Source organism: Ambystoma mexicanum, chromosome 3q, assembly GCF_040938575.1.
Source record: "Ambystoma mexicanum isolate Mex_15411 chromosome 3q, UKY_AmexF1_1, whole genome shotgun sequence".
Taxonomy (NCBI): Eukaryota; Metazoa; Chordata; class Amphibia; order Caudata; family Ambystomatidae; genus Ambystoma; species Ambystoma mexicanum.
In genome coordinates this window covers 219,890,917-219,909,813 of record NC_090926.1, presented here as the reverse complement: position 1 = coordinate 219,909,813, position 18,897 = coordinate 219,890,917, and positions in this window count along the sequence as shown.

Below are 18,897 nucleotides of genomic sequence, written 5' to 3'. Positions count from 1 at the left end.
AGCCCCCCTGCCCATCATCGTAAGGGGCAACCTTTCCCAAAACCTCATACACTTCCCAATTTTTCCTATAGCAATTTCAGTGTTGCGCCTGTGTTCCTCCTCAACGGAGTGATATACGTCTATCCCCAAATAGCGGAAGGAGCCCACCACCCACGGGATCTGCAACACAGGTAGCCTCTCCACAGGCTTTCCCACGTACCTCCCCAGCGGGAATAGACTAGATTTTTGGGGGTTCACTGCTATACCGGACAGTCTGGCGTACCGCTCCATCACCTCCAAAACATACTGAAGATTCTCTTCCGGATACATTAAATATAACAACAGATCATCCGCGTACAAGGAGATGAGATGCCTTTCCTCTCCTATCTCAATGCCAATCGGCTCATATTGTTGCCTGAGGTATATCGCTAGGGGCTCCAGGGCCAGGATGTATAACATCGGGGACCACGGGCAACCCTGTCTAGTGCCTTTGCCTAGCTGCCATCTCTCAGACACCACTGCCCCCGTACGGACCCTAGCTAGCGGTTCGCTATATAGCATTCTAGCCCATTTAATGTAACCCGGCCCCATGCCATACCCCCTCAGGGCCGCTAGCAGCCACGGCCACTTCACGGAATCGAACGCCTTGACCGCGTCCAGCGTCACAATCGCCATTTCGCTATCTTGTCCACATCCCCATTCGACCACTCGGTGGAGTCGTCTATGGTTGTGAGTGATGTTTCTGCTCGGGACATAGCCTGTTTGGTGAGGGTGAATCAACTTCCCAATCACTCTCCGCATTCTATTAGCCAAGACCGCCGTGAGGATCTTACTGTCCTGATTTAACAACGACAGAGGCCTATAAGAGCTACAGCTATGTCCTGGTTTATTGGGTTTGGGGAGCGGTATAATAATCGCCTCTCTAAGCGACTCTGGCAGCGTCCCACTTCAAACGCCTTGTTAAGCATGTCTAGCATGGGTGGAAGCACCTCTTCCTGATACATTTTATAGAATTCGCTAGGGAACCCATCTGCCCCCGGGGCTTTACAAGTAGGTAACTGCCTCACCGTCTCTTTCAGTTCCTCGAGAGTGATTGGTGCATTAAGTTCCTCCCTTTCCTTGTCACTCACCTTGGGCAGGCCTATGTCCTCCAATACTTCCTCAATCTCATTTTGGTTGCTCTCCCCATCATCTACATATAAGGCAGTATAATATTTCGCAAATGCCCCGTTTACTCCCTCCTGAGTATCCACCGTCTCACCCTCCTCATCGGTTACAGTCCGAATCGGGGATCTGGGGGCTTCGCTCTTATATAGCCACGCCAGGAGCCGGCCCGTTTTATCTCCTCCCGAATGTTGCCTTTCTATGTATTTTTTGTAGTTTAAATTACAGAGCCTGTCCCAGCATTCCGCACACTTCCGCTGTAGTCTAAATATTTCTTTCGTGTCTGCCTCCTCTCCCTCCAGCTTCTTCTCTAGTTCAGTCTCTGCCTCTTGTAGTTCAGCCATGACCCCACCTAGCAACCCCTTTGACTTAGCAATGGCAACCCCTCGCATCACCACTTTGAAGGCCTCCCATAAAGTGCCCGCTGACTGCACGCTGCCAGTGTTCATTTCAAAGTAAGCAATGATCTCCTCCCTCAGATCCTCCCTGAAAACCAAGTCTTTGAGCGCCTCCGCACGGAGGCGCCATGTTGGTATTCGCGCCCTGGGCGGGCAATACTGCCACCGGAGGACCAGGGGCGAGTGATCCGAGAGAACCCTAGCTTTATATTCTGCGTGGGTACTCTCAGTAACCACGTCCGGGGTGGAAAAGATATAATCAAGTCTCGTGTATAGCTGATGCGGAGCCGAGTAGTGCGAATACTGTCTCCCCTCGGGGTGTTTCACTCTCCACACATCAGCCAAGCCAAAGTCTGTTAGCAATCCCTGCAACACCTTGGCCGCTGGGCAGAGCCTAGCCGCCCCCCCGTCCGACCTATCTATTTTTGGGTTCAAGACACAATTGAAGTCCCCTCCCCACACCACCGCAGTCCCCACCCCCGCACTCAGCTTAGTACACAACGTCTTAAAGTATGCCGCCGTATTTTGGTTTGGGGCATAAGTAGTCACTATACATACTTCTCTGTTTTCTAACAGCCCTTTGATTATGACTAGCCTCCCTTCTGCATCTACAGTTTCTTCAATCATCTTAAATGGGACATGCGGCGCTATCCACACAAGCACTCCCCTTGCATAGGCAGAATACGATGAGCCCACCGCTATTCCTTTCCATTTCGTCTTCACCACTTCCAACCTCTCCTTCGTGAGATGTGTCTCCTGCAACAAGGCGATGTCTATCTTCTGTCGCCTCAAGTACAACATAACCTTATTGCGCTTCAGGTAACTGTTGAGCCCTCTAATATTCCAAGTTAATATTTTGAGATCACCCATGGTCTGTCAATTGCTCCCCATCCCCCCCCCCCCCGGCCCTTCCCCTCACACCAAACAGATTCCCTGTAATAGAACGCCCACCAGGCTCATATATGTATTTTAAACACCCCAACACCCCAACCCAACTAACTGCCCAGCTCCATCCCTGGATCTCAGGCATTCCCGCGTTTGGCTCTCCCTTGGCTACCCAATTGAGAACTCAGCAGGGCGTCACCTCACTAACAGTGACCTAACTAACCTCTAAATGGGGGTAGAGAGATCGGTCTCGGGAGACTCCTACCTTACATAGCATTTTTCATGCGCACGGCTCATGCTTTCCACCAGCCGAAGTGTGCCAGCCGCCTAGCCACATCAATGACTATAATCAAGTCCCACAGATCTCAATCCAGCTAACTCCATCCCTCTGCTCGTTCCGTCAAACTGCATCTTGCTTTTGGATATCCGGCTCCTGGGGGCAGCTCTGCATGTCTAGCCACCCCATGGCGTCTTCTGGAGTTTCAAAGAACAGCATCCTGCTTCCGTGGAACACCTTTAATTTAGCCGGGTAGAGCAGCATATATCTGTAGCCCGCCTCCCGCAATCTCCTCTTAACCGATCCGAAGTTCATGCGACTTCGCTGCACCCGCAGGGTGTAATCCGGATAAGCAGTTATATTCGCCGCACCCCGTTGTATTGTTCCCCCCTTACGGAAGTGTTCAAGGATTCGTTCGCGATCCCGATAATTCAGAATCTTGGCAATCAATGGCCTGGGCGGGCTACCCGGAGGTGGCTTCCTGGTCAAAGCCCTGTGCGCCCTTTCCACAGCGAATCCCTGTGATAGGTTCCCTCCGGTGATTTCCTGCAGCAGCATATTTTCCACGTACTCCGTCAGATTGTGGCCCTTGGCTCCTTCCGGCAGTCCGACAATACGAATATTATTTCTCTGAGCGCGCCCTTCTGCCTCATCAGCTCTGCTCTCCAAATTGCCCAATCGTTGCACCACGGCATGTAGCTCCCTTTTGTGTGCAGCACAGTCTGCAGTGGTCGGGCCCATTTCCTTTTCCAGGGTCTCCGTGCGCTCCGCCAGAGTCCTGACATCTTGCCTGAGGAGGTTCACATCTTCTTGTACTGCCCCAACTTGCCGCTCCATCGCTGTTTTCAATTCCGACACAGCCAGTTGGAGCTTGGACTCCCAGGCCGCCTTCAAGTCCGCAATTGCTTCCAGGACCTCATGATTTGTACTCACGGCGGTCATTCCACCTACTGGGGTCTTATCCTTGCTCTTGACTCCTTCAGGGCCAGTCGGCATTCTGGTGTATTCATCTAGCGTAGGCTGCTTAGCTTTCGCTCTCGGGGGCTTGCTGGCCATTTCGTTAACAACAGTCTATCGTTCAACCTTGAGATTCCGGGGGCGATCCGCTCTGTGTGACCCAAGCGGATGGTGCGCCACTCCCCCGCCGACACTGTTTCTTGGTGATGTGCCTAGGCGTGTCTCCGCCTGCGGCCTATTGCCTGCACGGAGCTCGGCTATTTTCTGCCCCTCGCTATAGACTTCGCAGGTCCTAGCTTTCGCTACCTTCTCTCACCCTTCTCGGGGCGAGTGACTTCCAGTGTCTGCAGTGCAGGTCATTTCTCGTGCTTGGAACCAATGTTATGCGGTATCACCTTGCCTCAACCCCCTCAGGCGGTGTACTCCGGGGGCTGGTGCGGCCCCCTATGCTGCAGCATTTACGTGGCCTGTCCTGCGGGCTCCTCTGCTCTTCCCCATTATCAGCAGGCCAACAGACCACCGCCCGACGTGTTGTAGGTGGGCTCCGTTATGGGGCTCCCACTCCGATGGAGTCAAACAGATGGCACAAAGGGCATCTCCCTGCCTTTACCATAAAATAATTCCCAGCGTAGTGCGGGCGCGCGCGAGAGTTTTCCGGGACTCCTGGAGCTTAACTTTTCTCCGCTCGAGCAAGTTAGTTCGAGGCAACAACGTTGCAACCTCGCGTGGGTCTAAGCACGGAACGCGTGTCACTGCCGAATCCCGTCGGCGCCTGCAACAATGTATCTTGGCCAGCGTGTGCGATCATCTTCGCACTCTTCGTCTGCAGCGCCGGCGGCTCAGCATGCCCGCGTCCCGCACTCGCCTCAAGCCGTCTCCGCATGGGGGGCACTTCACGGTTGCCGATTGCTATTGTTCAATCTCGCATCCACCCAACAGATGCCGGTATCTCCGCCCGTCTGCGCCTCTATCTCATGTACGATTGGCCTCGCACATCCCACGGTGTCGGCATCCACATCAGCGCCGATCGGACGCCAAGCCTCCGCGGCGCCTACCTGTTTCTTTGTTCCGATGGGCCGCCATTTTAAATCCCAATCCGGCGAGAAGCGGGCTGATGTTTTTGCCTTTATCTACTGCGTGCCGGCTGCATTCGTCGCGATTCGTTCCACGTGCATGCGGTGGAACTTCACACGACTGCTCCTACTTTTCCAGCGCCGTGCGCCGCATTTCTTGCCCGTTTTCGTCCGCGGCATACAGGATCATCAGGAGCTCCTCCACAGACTCGTCCTCTCACATGGCACCGTAGCCACGCCCCCCTAGAAAGTAACAGCTTTCCTCCAGAAAGGTCAAAAGTGTCTCCCTCCTTGTGACCCCTTCGTGGTTTGCCGTCTTTCTTCCCTCATTCAGCTGCCATCTCAAAACTGCTGTTCCTTCAGGTGCGAATGGTTACCACTAATTGCCTGACCATTGTAGTGGGACATGTCAGGTACATGGCTTGGGTGTGAGTCTGTTTGCTCCCAGAACGGGCTGTCTGTGTGAAAGTGTTTGTGCAGGAAAAGGGGGGTGTAGAGTTTCCATATATCCTACTGGGTAGGATAGGGTAAAGTTGTTGCAGGGAAGAGAGGGATACTGCGTCTCGCCGTCAGGTATCCCACTCTCACTCCCTGAAGACCCCTTACCCAGGTGATCCACCCGCACTGGTCCACCCCCATTGCCTGGATCCAAAGGCGATGGCCGTGCCCCGGCCACCTGAGAGAGAGAGAGAGACAGAGAGAGAGACCCCCGGGGACTAACGAGTGAGACACCTTCTGGTTTCTCACAAAGCCCAGAGCAGGTCTGGAAGAGTCTGAGAAAATATAAAGGGGTCTGGGACCCACATAGAAGAGAAAGGAGTCGCAAAACAAGTTGGTAAGATCCCGAAACAACCCAGAGGGATCTGGGACCCCTGTGAAATAGAAAGAGACATTTGAAGTTGGGGTAGAGAACCCGTGAAAGCAAAATACCAGGGTCTGGAACACGTATGAAGAGATCACCAAAATCAAAGCACAAGGGTCAGGGACCCATACAAAAGCAAAGAAACATATAATCAAGGGACTGAAGCGTAGAACAAGTTGGGGAGAGCCCAAGAAAATATAAAGGGGTCTGGGACTCACACAGAAGAGAAAGGAGTTGTGAAACAAGTCAGAGAGATCCCGAAACAACCTAGAAACATCTGGGACCCTTGTAAAAGAGAAAGAGACATTTGGAATTCAGAGTACTATAGTCAGGTCTGGCAGGATAGTGCACCAGACATGGCACTACAGTTTTGAGTTGGAAGAAGAAACAAGGGGGTTCCCCAACCCTTTTTGGTTCAAGGAGAATAGGTTTTGTGAGGGACACGTCTACACTTAAATCTAGCAGGATAGTGAACCAGGCCTAACACTATGTTTGGGAATTGAAGATGAGAACAAGGGGGCAGAGACTCCCCCTCACCTTTGATATTTGGGAACTTTGTTTAAAGAATTAATCATTGTGTTTTCATGCTACGAACTGAACTTTAAAGGTCTGCATCTAGAACAAGAAAAGCCTTCTTCTGGATCAAGAATACACTCAGTTTTCCCATAATTTGGTGTAAGGGATGTTTTGCAGTTTTAGTGTATGTTTGAATGTTTACGCTGTAGGGGTTGAGTGTATATCGTGTTGTGTGTGAGTGTGGGTGGGTGCGTATGTTGTGTGTGGGTTGTTTCATATAATATGTGACTGGGTGCTGCTTGGGTGTATGTTTGGGATGTTAGTGTATGTTGTGATGTGTACACAGTGTGTGTGGGTGCATATGTTGTGTGTGTGTTTTTATTTTTAGTTGCTGGAAAACATGGTTGTTAATGCGCATGCGTCATATATAAACACATTTTCAATCCTTAATATCTCAAAATTGGCTGAATCAATTTATTTTTTCAATGCGCCAATTCAAGCTAAAATCTAGGTGCCTGCAAACAATTTGAAAAATCAAAGCAGATCATTTTGAGATATTTGGACCCAAAAAATATTTTTCTTTTCTATGGGAAAACCCCATGTTAAAAGCTGTACAAAATGCAATGAAAGCAAACATTTTGAAACTATCAAGGACTTAATGTATACATCTGAAATGTTCCATGCTTAGGCGGCTGCCTCAAAATATTACTCAGATATTTCCATGCAAGTGTTCGAAAGTTATTGAGAAAGGTAATTTTCAGAAATACAGAGACCTCGTTATAACCTTAACTATGCCTTGTACTAGCACAAAGGCATAATATGGCCCAGCCACATGGCTCTTCAATGGTTCCAGGTAAGCCTGTTAACAACTACATATCTCCAACTCTCCCAAGCCACGACCAATTTGGCAACCAGGCTGCAAACAATTACAAGGAATATAACCCTAGGGAGCAGTGTTACAGGGTTATATATCTCCAGCTCTCATTCAACTTTTGTGAGAGTATGAAGTAAGTGTTAGGGTGAGCAAAGGACATGGTTTGGTGTGGGTTGAATAAAGATTGAGTTTGGGCCGGGTCCAAGGAGGATAACAAAGATTGGAGGGGATTAGAGTAAAATGGAGTTAAGTTCGGCAGAAGGTTGGACAAAGGTTGAGACGGGGGTTAAGACCAGAAGGTGGCATAAGAGGAACTAAGAGGAGGTGGGGTAGAAATAACAACAGAAGGAGGTTTGAGGAGATTAAATGATGGAGGAGGTTTGGTGAAGACTAGAGGGAAGATAAGCATGCTCTATGAAACTTGTCTGACTAGAATTTCATTTTTTAACCATTGCTGATCATGAGACCTTTCTTTTAAAGGTTATGTTAGATTCTATTTCACATAGTAACGATGTTCTTGAAAGGCTGGGAAGTTATGAAAGTTATATTGAATTTTTACTATCATTTGAACCCAGCCAAAATATGAGTTTTTAAGAAAAAAGCTTTTGAAAGATTGTTTAGTATTCAAGCATCTTCACGTTTCCTGTTTTTCTAAATAAACATTTTTACAATAGAAACCAGTGGTGTTCATAATATGCCAGTCTTAACCATTTACAAGTTATGCGTCATTTCATACCATACCACACATTATTCAGACAATAAGCCCCAAGATGGGGGGCATTACCGTGCCAGTTAATGCCCCAGGGTCCATAGTTACAGGGGCGAGCGAAGTGGAAGCCTTAACGAAGGACCCAGGGCATTAATTGATGCCATAATGCCCCCGTCAAGGGGCTTATTGCTATTAGTACCCCGGCCTGTTAAACCGGGTACTAATAGGTTATTTTTGGTTGCGATACGTTCCAGCGTTTCGCAAACCAAAAAAAAAACACTGCCAGGGAATGGGAAACAAAGTCCATTTTCCCTTTTCATGGAGGCCATTGAAAAAGGTTTTCAAAAAAGGAAGCAATAAAAATGGCCGCCTTGGAACGAGAGCAAGGACTACACGTAGTTGTCATCCGCCGCCACCATGACTGGCGGATTCTTCCGCATTGGCGATTGCGGTATGGGTTTATAGGGCTGTAGTCCTTCCTTTTGGTCGTTGCTATGGGTGCCGTTCTAGCTTTTGTGGTGCAGAGCCCGCCGGGAGTACTTATTCCTCCTCCTCTTGGCGGACTCTGCGGTGCAACCCCTCTGGATTGTTTCACGGCTTCCGGGTCAATGCTTGTGTGCTACTGACACTCCGCTTTGGATCGTCAATTTTCCTCCTCTCCCTCTGGCTTTGCTTCTTGTGCGAAGATCCTTCGCTCCGCAGCTCCGCTGCCTCCTACCTGTCTCCTAGTTTTCCGGGGCCCGCGTCTCCTTTCCTCGAGGCACGGCGTCTGCTCTTTCCTCCGCTCCCGTCTCTTTCCCTTCTCCTTCTGGTTCCTCCTTTCCTCTGCTTAACTGTGGTCTGTGTTTTATGTGTTCCGTCCTGGGTACCGGACTTTAACCACACCTACCTGCTTAATTCGTGCTGCTGATTCTCTTCGACATCCACAGCAGTGACTTTCTCCATGCTGCAGTTTCTTCCTTGCCAGCCATTCCACCTCAGAGGATCTTCTGCGGAGTTGGAGAGAGTCCATCTTTGTGCCACATAAGGGTTTTTTCTGCCGGCTTGGCTTCTTCCCTCGATTTTCGGCTTGCTCTCTTTTCGGCTTGCTCCCGGAAAAGGAGCCTCAGGATTGCTGTCTCATCAGCATTCACTGTGGCTTCCTTCCGTGACAAGCATTTACCACCTAAAAAGGAGAAGGACTACCTAACCAGACGAAACCTGCCATCTGAAAACATCGATTCCAGCAGTTCAGGTGAGGAGAGTGTGGAAACAAGGGAAACAAGGGAAATTAAGGGGTCTCAGAAAGGACAGATTGCAACACCCAAAGATAACAAGATGTCTGCCGAAGAACAGGTTCAAGAGCTTTGGAAAGCCTTTCAAGCTATGTCCCTAGAATTACAGGGAGTGAAGACAGAGAATGCCCTTCTCAAACAATTGGTGTCTGCAAGAGAACATCCTCTGATGGAATTACCACCAATGGCACTTTCCTCAGGAAAATTTGACGGCTCTCCGAAAAAGGTGAAAGAGTTTTTGGAGGCCTGTACGGTGTATTTCACTTTTTGGCCCCGTACCTTCGCCACTGATCAGCCAAGGTCGGATTCCTAATATCAAATATGACCGGAAACGCGCTGGCTTGGGCAACCCCATTGGTAACAAGCGCTAATGCGATCCTTCAGGATTTTGCCGGCTTCCAGAACCTGCTTAAACAGACCTTTTGAAAGACCTGAGCTGTCTTTTACAGCATGTGAGGACTTGTTGGATGTCAGACAAGGTTCTTTAGACGTCCTATCGTATATTTCTTCCTTCAAGACATTGGTGGCAGGAGCAGGTTGGCCAGAACCTGCACAATACGCAATTTTTCGGAGGGGCTTGAAGGAGGAGATAAAAGACGAGCTGACCTGATCCCCTCGTTCATCAACTTTCTCTGATCTATTCGCCGCTGCTCTTCACATAGAGTATCGACTTCAAGAAAGAAGGTCGGAGCGTCGTAAACAACGAGCTTCAGGATCCCCATCTGACCCCTTCCCACATCCTTCCCTTTCACACTCTCCTACCAAGTCTCCAGACGAACCTATGCAGATTGGGGCTACAAGAGCACCTCTGTCGGCTGCTGAAAGACGAAGACAGAGAGAAAAAAGATTGTGTGCATACTGTGGTTCGGATCAACATCTTCTGAAGGACTGCTCAGAGGTGCCCAGCAAGAGACCGGGAAACAACTACCCTCGACGCCAGTCGTCCGAGGGCCATCAAGCGCCTTTCCTCATCCCTACGTTTCTCTTTCGGTCTCCACTCCGGATTCCAAAGAAGATACCAGACTCATGGTTCTGTCAGTGGTCCTCAAACTGGAGCGTAAGCTAGTCGAGTCCTTAGCCTTGTTGGACTGCAGAGCGACGGGTAACTTTGTGGATACCTTGTGGGCTGACAGAGTGGATCTGCGCAGAATCTCCCTCAAAGAGGGTCAGAAGGTCGAAGGAGTTGATGGGTCTCCTTTGCCTTCCGGTCCTATAATGCATACCACTGAGGACCTGTCCATAACCATCAATCAACACACAGAAGTACTGAAGTTCAATATCATAAGAGCAACCCATTTCCCCATTATTCTTGGGATCACCTGGCTCCAGAAGCACAATCCTCGAATCGATTGGACTAACAACCAGTTGAGCTTCTGTTCCGCATACTGTACTACGAATTGTCTTCCTTTGGATAATCGGTGCAACCTTCAGTCGGTAAAGATTTTTCCAGATAACCACCTTGGTGTTCATGCACTGCCCCGTTATTGCTCCTCCTTTGAAGACGTATTTCAAGAGAATCATCATGCCAAACTACCACCGCACCGACCAGAGGACTGCACCATCGATCTTGAGACTAACGCCCTAGTGCCGTTTGGTAGGATGTTCTCCCTCACTCAGACTGAGAAGCAGGTGATGCAACGTTATTTGGATACCAACTTGGAGAACGGACTAATCCAGACCTCTAAATCACCCGCAGGGGCTTCTTTGTTCTTCAATAAGAAAAGAGGGACCAATGAACTTAGGCCCTGTATTGATTACAGGGGCCTTAACAAGGTCACTATTCAGGATCGGTACCCAATGCCACTGATCACTGACATCATCGAGGCAGTACAGGGGGCCAAGGTGTTTACTAAACTCGACCTTAGGAATGCAAACCATCTGCTCCGCATAGCCAAGGGCGATGAGTGGAAGACCGCTTTTCGCACTCCATTCGGTTTATACGAATACAAGGTGATGCCGTTTGGACTGGTGAACGCGCCAGCTGTATTCCAACGGTTCATGGACAGGATGTTTTCCGACATGCTCACAGTTTCAGTTATCATCTACCTTGACGATATTCTAATCTTTTCTTCCAACATGGAGGAACATATACTTCAGGTCACTCAAGTTTTGGATCGTCTTCAAAAGAATCAACTATTGGTCAAGGCCGAGAAGTGCATTTTTTCTGTTCCTTCTGTGCAATATCTAGGGTACGTTCTGTCGGAAGATGGAGTAGCCATGGATCAAGACAAAGTTCAGGCCATTCTCAATTGGCCTGCTCCTATTTCAGTCCGGGAGGTGCAAAGATTTCTAGGACTATCTAATTTCTACAGGAGATTCATACCAAACTTTTCTGAAGTGGTGTACCCTATCACCCGGCTTCTCAAGAAGAACGCTTTCCCCTTTCACTGGTCGGCCGAAGCTGAGAAGAGTTTTGACCATCTCAAAGGGCTCTTCTGTTCAGCCCCGATTCTATGGCATCCGGATCAGACTCTACCTTTTATTTTGGAGACTGATGCCTCCGCCATCGCAATTGGGGCAGTGTTGCTACAGGCAGTCGATGGAGTAGAACATCCAGTAGCCTATTTATCGAAAACCCTCTCTCCCAGCCAACTTAATTACTCGGTTCTCGAAAAAGAATTACTGGCGATGAAGCTAGCGTGTGAAGAGTGGCGTCACCTACTTATGGGGGCTCGACATCGGTTTACTATAAGGACCGATCACAAGAACCTGAAGGTACTGCAAGATATGGAATGTTCAAATTCTAGACAGGCCCGGTGGGCTACCTTTTTTCTCAATACGATTTCTGAATCACCTACATTCCCGGATCATTGAATCGCTTGGCAGACGCACTGTCCCGTAAGGATTCGAGTAGAGAGAAGACTTCGAATAGTATTGAGCCAATGTTTCACAGAAACCAGATCATGGTGCTAGTCGGCTCTTTTCTTCAAGAGGTTAAGGCAGCCGTCATTCCGGTACTTTCTTGATTGGTGTTTCACCCCAATTCTCTGTATCAAGAGAAAGATGGCTGGGTATTCTATAAAAATAGGTTGTACATTCCAACAGATCCCTTACGCCAAAAGATTGTGAGTTGGTGCCACAATCCACGCACCGTGGGCCACAGGGGTCTGGACAATACCATGGAGCTGATCTCAAGAATGTTTCTCTGGCCCAATTTAAGAAGAGAGACATTGGAATACATAAGATCTTGTCCTATCTGTGCCAGGGCTAAATATCCCACTGGCAGACCTCTTGGGCTACTTACTCAAGCTGAACTACCCACTCGACCTTGGGGGCTCATATCCACAGATTTTATAGTGGATCTTCCTTTGTCCGAATCGTGTACATGCATTATGGTCACGGTGGATACATTTTCTAAAATGTCACATTTCTCTCCTCTCCCGGGACTTCCTACTGCGACAAAGATGGCTGAAGTCTTTGCAAGAGACATCTTCAAATTACATGGACTTCCGGATAAGATTATCTCGGATCGAGGGAGCCAATACGTCTATGTAACCGGCTAGGTATCGAAAGAGCTCTCTCCTCAGGGTTTCATCCTCAATCCAATGGGTAGACAGAACGCCCCAATGCCACTCTGGGGCAGTATTTGAGATGTTACATCAATCAACACCAAGACAATTGGGTCTCCTTGCTTCCTACAGCGGAGTTCACCTACATCAACACCAAGCACTCTGCCATTGACCTTTCCCCTTTATACTGTACCTATGGCATTCACCCAAAAGCTTTCCTACCTAGTGTTCCCAGTCTCACCAACTCCCCAGCAGCAGAGGAGGTTCTACAGAACATTACGTTAGCTCATGCCACTGCTTGGCAATGTCTGGAGGCCAGCAGGAGACACAACAAGTGTCAGGCCGACAAATGCCGCAAGGATTGTCTGGAGTGGAAGGCAGGCGACAAGGTGTGGTTGTCCACAAAGTTCTTACCCAGATGGACACATCCTTCTAAGCTATCAGCTCGTTTCTTGGGTCCTTTTCCCATCCTCTGCAAGATCAATCCTGTCACTTATAGGCTTCAGCTCCCTCCTACCCTCAGTCGCATCCACCCGGTCTTTCATTCCTCCCTTCTGAAACCATTCTTTACTGATCCATACCGCAGAACGGTTCCCCGTCAGTCTCTCTTTCCTAAGAGGGACAAGGAGGAATATGAGGTCTCCTCCATACCGGACTCTAGGTATTACTGAGGCCGTTTGGAATACTTGTTGTCTTGGAAGGACTACCCTGAGTCGGCGGACTCATGGGAACCGGCTTTGCAGGTACACAACCCCTGGTTGCTTGCCAGATTCCACCGCTTGTATCCGGGTAAACCGGGAGTTCTGCGCACTAGGGGGGGGCATACTGTCATCCGCCGCCACCGCGACTGGCGGATTCTTCCGCATTGGCGATTGCGGTATGGGCTTAGAGGGCTGTAAGCCTTCCTTTTGGTTGTTGCTCCGGGTGCCGTTCTAGCTTTTGTGGCGCGGGGCCCGCCGGGAGTACTTGTTCTTGTGTGCTACTGACACTCCGCTTTGGATTGTCAGTTTTCCTCCTCTCCCTCTGGCTTCGCTTCTTGTGCGAAGATCCTTCACTCCGCTGCATCCTACCTGTCTCCTAGTTTTCCCGGGCCCGCATCGCCTTTTCTCGAGGCACGGCGTCCGCTCTTTCCTCCGCTCCCGTCTCTTTTCCCTCCCCTTCTGGTTCCTCCTGCAACAAAAAACTCGGAGTACCCAATTTTGCAATATGGTATACAGACTTAAAGCTCTGGAGATCCCTAGGATCTGACACATCTGTTTCCAGTATTTTGAGGTGTATTGTGGGCCACGACAGATATGATAACTTCTGGAAGTCCATGAAGTGAGAATATACAGTCCAGGAATACTCGGGTCATGATAGCTGTGGATGGAACTGCTGGCAGGGGAATGAAATGAGCCATCTTTGTTAGAGAGTCCACTGTAACCATGATAGTATTACATACTTCTGAGTTCGGAAGGTCCACTATAAAATCAGTGGCAATGATTTGCCATGGTTTTCTAGGTATTTGTGTGCCGACTTGTTTCCCTATGGGTGAATGCCTGGGGGTCTTAGTTTGGAGGCAGATGGTACATGATGCTATATAGTTCTGGACATCTAGTCTGATGGTTGGCCACCAAAATTGTCTTTGAATGAGGTCTAATGTACCTGCGAAGCCTCGATGTCCAGCTGAGCATGAATCGTGACAAAGATGTAACACCTCTCGATGTAGTTCCTTGTTGGGTATGAAGATCCTTTTGTCCTTGAATAGAAGGTCTTGGTTAGGTGTTAGCTGGTATTTTGCTTCCAATTCTGGATGCGAGGATTCCCAATCCTTTGATGTAACTTCGATCTTTTGTAAGAAGTCTCGTACCACTGGCACACAAACCATCTTGGGGAACATCGGTTCGGATTTGAACTGAGCATCTTCCACTGGATCTCTACGAGACAAGTCATCTGCCTTTAAATTTGTTCTGCCAGGGATAAATGTAAACGTGATACGGAAGGGTGAACAAAAAATGACCCCAACGAGCTTGGCGGCTGTTACATGTTTGAGCATATTGTAAAATGCGTAAGTTGTGGTGGTCTGTTCTCACTTCAATAGGGAATCGGGCTCCTAATAGAAGATGTCGCCATTCTTCGAAGGCACGTTTTATGGCCAACAGTTCCTTTACCAACATGGTATAGTTGATTTCTGCCTGAGATAGCGTTTTTGATAAGTAGGCAATTGGTTGTTTGATGTTATTAACCATGGGTTGGAAGAGAACCGCTCCCAGTGCCTGATGAGACGCATCTGATTCCACAATTAACCTTTTTTGTTGATCTGGCATGATCAGTATTGGGGCTTTTGTAAAAAGTTTCTTCAGTTCTTCAAATGAGTGTTGAACCTCTGATGACCAGTGAAAAGAAACACCTTTTTTAAGGAGATGTGTTAAAGAATGTGTAAGAGATGAAAAATGGGGGATAAAACGTCTATAAAAATTGGCGCATCCAAAGAATCTTTGAATGTCTTTGACAAACTTAGGAGTTGGCCACTCTGTGATAGCGGAGATCTTGGTGGGATCCATGGAAATGCCCTATCCTGACAGTATGTATCCTAAATTATCAACAATGTCTGACGCTGTGGGTGTATCAGCAGGGTTGTCTGTGATGCGGTCCACCCCACTCAAACCCTGAGAGTCTTTAAATTCCCCTTCCTCCTCACCTGATGAAGACGAGAAGTCCAACTTCCTTCCACGAGGTCGACGAGTAAAAGTCCTCCTCTCCTTGTGTAGATAGGGTCTGCCTCGGGAGGAAGCCACCGCGACCCTTTGGGAATGAATTCGCGGGGACTACCCCCCGCGACAGACAAGTGCGGCAAGGGGAAAAGCCTAACGGCACAAAAACCCCTTTGGAGTGTAGGTATCCGATGGTGCGGAACGAGAGGAATATCCAAAGCCAGCTGGAATGTGGGATACCGGCAAAACTGACGGTAGGGAGAGGCAATAAAGGTAGGCCAGAGAGAGAAACCACAAACAAGTAAGGCAAGAGGAAAGAAGGGCGGAGAGCGACCGTGCCCGAGTACAAGAAGGAGCACCGGTATGAGAGAGAGGACAACAGGAGGAATATAGGAATAGGAGCGGAACTCTGCTAAGCGAGAGTACTGTGGAGCGCATGCAACGAAGAAGAATTCAGAAGTTGCAACGCGCCGAACCGCCGAGCGTGAACAGAGAAGTACACACAGTGGCGGCCATGTTGGAAAGGACTAGAACGTAAACAGGGCTAGTGAGCACAACGTGGCGGCACGGTCTGACGACCGCCATGTTTCCACCTCTTCCATAACCGCCAGAACCCAGCGGTTGTGACATAAATAGGCAACCGAAGGCTTATAGAATTCGCACTTCTCTATCTTGCAGAAGGGATAATTTTGTTGCAGACAGGAGAGGTCTTCCTATACATGATGAATGTGCTCAGCCAATGATGATGAAAAAACCAATATATCATCTAAATAGATGATTACGTAGTGTAGGTATATATCTGCGAATATGTGGTCCATAAACCGTTGGAAGACGGCAGGATAAGCCAAACGGCATGACTCTGTATTGGTAGTGACCGAAGGGAGTACGGAAGGCTGTTTTCCATTCATCACCCATCTTGATGCGGATTAGATGATAAGCCCCACGTAAATTGAGTTTGGTATAGATGCGTGAGCCCCGTACTGCCTCCAGAATGTCTGGGATGAGGGGCATCAGATATTTATCCGGCACCGTGATCTTATTTAACCCTTGGTGGAAAGAATATACATACGTCCGAATGGAAGAGGACTGTTTGGTACTAAATCTATGGCACAATCATCCCTTCTGTGTGGGGGTAACTCGAAGTATTCAGTGTGTGTAAATACTGGTTGAAATTGTTGGTATTCAGGAGGTAGTGTAGAGACCTGGTTTAATAGGGTTCCCACAGGACTTGAATTCCCCGGATCTCGATCCCCTCCGCACTGGGGCTTAACCTTTTTTAAACAGTGTCGGACACACATCTCTGAGCCCAAGAATAGAGTTCCTGCTGCCCAATTGATGTAAGGGTTATGTCTTCTTAACCAGGGTATTCCTAAAATGATAGGATAATTCGCTGTCCGTATGATATCTAACTCTAGGGCTTACTGATGAGAGGCTATAGTCATAATCAGGGAACATGTATGGTCCTTAATGGGATCTGAAACGAGAGGACCATCTACACTTTCTACTGGGATGGATATTGTCTTGGCGGTTCTAGGAATGTTATGCTTTTGAGCCCATAAATCATCAATGAAATTTACCGCAGCACCACTGTCTAACAGAGCAGGAACATTCTCCAGTTGGATGTTCTCCCATGAGAGGGACACTCATGTGGGCTCTCGGAATCAGAAAACGCACTAAGGAGGGAACTGTTTGTGGATGAAGTACCCTGCACCCTCGTTCCCTTTATGGCCGGGTACTGGCGTTTCCCGCCTTCTTGGTAGGAACTAAGAGGCACTCTTTGACGGTAAGAGTATTGGCGCCACAATACATACAAAGTCCAAGAGACTTTCGTCTAAAACATTCTTCTGGTGAGAGAGGACCGCAAGTGGCTCCCAACTGCATGGGTTCTTCCGATGACACAGGTTTACTAGGCATCACACACCCTTCATGCTGTGGTCCACTGTTATTTCCCTTTCTTTTCTCACGGCTTCTTTCCTGGAGTCTATAATCCAGTTGCATAACTAACGATATGAATTCACTCATATTGTGGGGACGAGGTACCCGTGAAACCTTATCTTTTAATTCTTCTGACAGGCCGCTCCTGAATATGGTTATTTGAGCATAATATGCCCAAGCAGTATCAGCTGCCATCTGCTTGAAATGGGTAATATATGACAGGATATCCTGAGAGCCTTGTTTGAGATCTAGAAGACGTTCTTGAGAGACTATAGTCACTTCTTGTCTGCCAAACATATTCTTTACGCTATTGCAAAAGGCAGAATAGGAGTCCAGTATGGGATTATTATTTGTGACTAATGGGGTAGCCCAAGCTAATGCGGCTCCGGTCATTTGGGAGATCATGTGACCAACCTTATCCCTGTCTGTAGGGAAAAAAGACGCTTTAAACGCAAACTGGACAGTGCAAGATTCTAGAAATTCTTTAACCAGATGGGGGTTTCCATCGAACCTACCGGGGGGGAGGTGTCCAGGAGGTACCTCGGAACTCTGAGCCGATCGGCCTACTTGACTCTTTAAAGAGGCATTTTCTTGTTTGAGAAACTGTACCTCTGCTGACAGGTTCTGCATGGCTGCCACAAGTTGTTGAACTTGTTCCATATTCGTTCTTTCTTATTCTTGTTACCCGTGAAGTGAGGTGGATTATAATAATACTCTTTACAGGCGTTGCTAGCTGTTATGCCTCAATTACTTACTGCGCTCCAATAAGTTGGGAGACGCACACAATCACCCTCATGTGTAAAACACAAGTACAAGAATACAAAATCCTACCTGATCTTCAAACGATAGATTGTGGACAGGAGTGATTCACCTGGCGTTCTTTCACTGTTCAGGTAAAGAGAGCACAGTGTGAAAACACCAGGGAAACCCTCGAGGGGAAGAAAACCCTTGAAGATGGTGATCGCTGGAAGCAGGACGGAGTTAGCCTCTGGTGTGTGTCTTCAGGGGGTAGCTAGTCGCCATCTGCTCATCCTCGAGACGTCAGAGCATTCTATCCGGTTCCAGCAATGGCCTTGAAGCTAGTTGTTGTGGAGGAAAGTAGGTTGAATCCCCAAAGGAAGATGGGAGGGAGAATCTATGTGGGAATACAAACACTAATCAGATAAAGAAATGACGAGGAAATAGAAGCAACTAGTAATGGGAAGTCCTCGTACCGAAATCCTGAATGGAGATTGGAAAGATATACCCGGGGAAACGTTCCGCGAGTGGGTTGTGATGGCGGTTGGGAGATGTAGTCCGCGTAACCGCGAGGTGCGTGTGGTGCTAAATTAAAGGAGGAAATAAGGAGGAAATAAGATGGTAAGTTTGTGTATCCTAAATCAGCTCTTTATGGATGTGAAGTAGATGTATGCCTACTTAAGTTGTGAAGTTCCTGGGAAGTATCCGGGTTTGATAATCCTCGGATTGGCAAGCAGTTGGACACACGGGAAATTAATGATTTCCTGATAGATGGAAAGAAAGAAAATGAACAGTGAATCAAGGGTTTAGAATGTAAGCAAAAGTCTAGGAGTCCCTAGCTGCGATACTCACGAAGCGTGGCTTCTGTAATCAGTACCAGCGCGATGTCGTACTGTATTCGATACCGGAAGTACTTTCTCAGCACGGATGGGAGGAGCATGATCTACTGCCTTCAAAACCACTGTACCGTCAGCCTGCGATACAGCAGCCATCTTAGGTATGGGAATCTGAATGCTCAAGATAGGACGCCAACAGCGCCACAATGACCATTTCT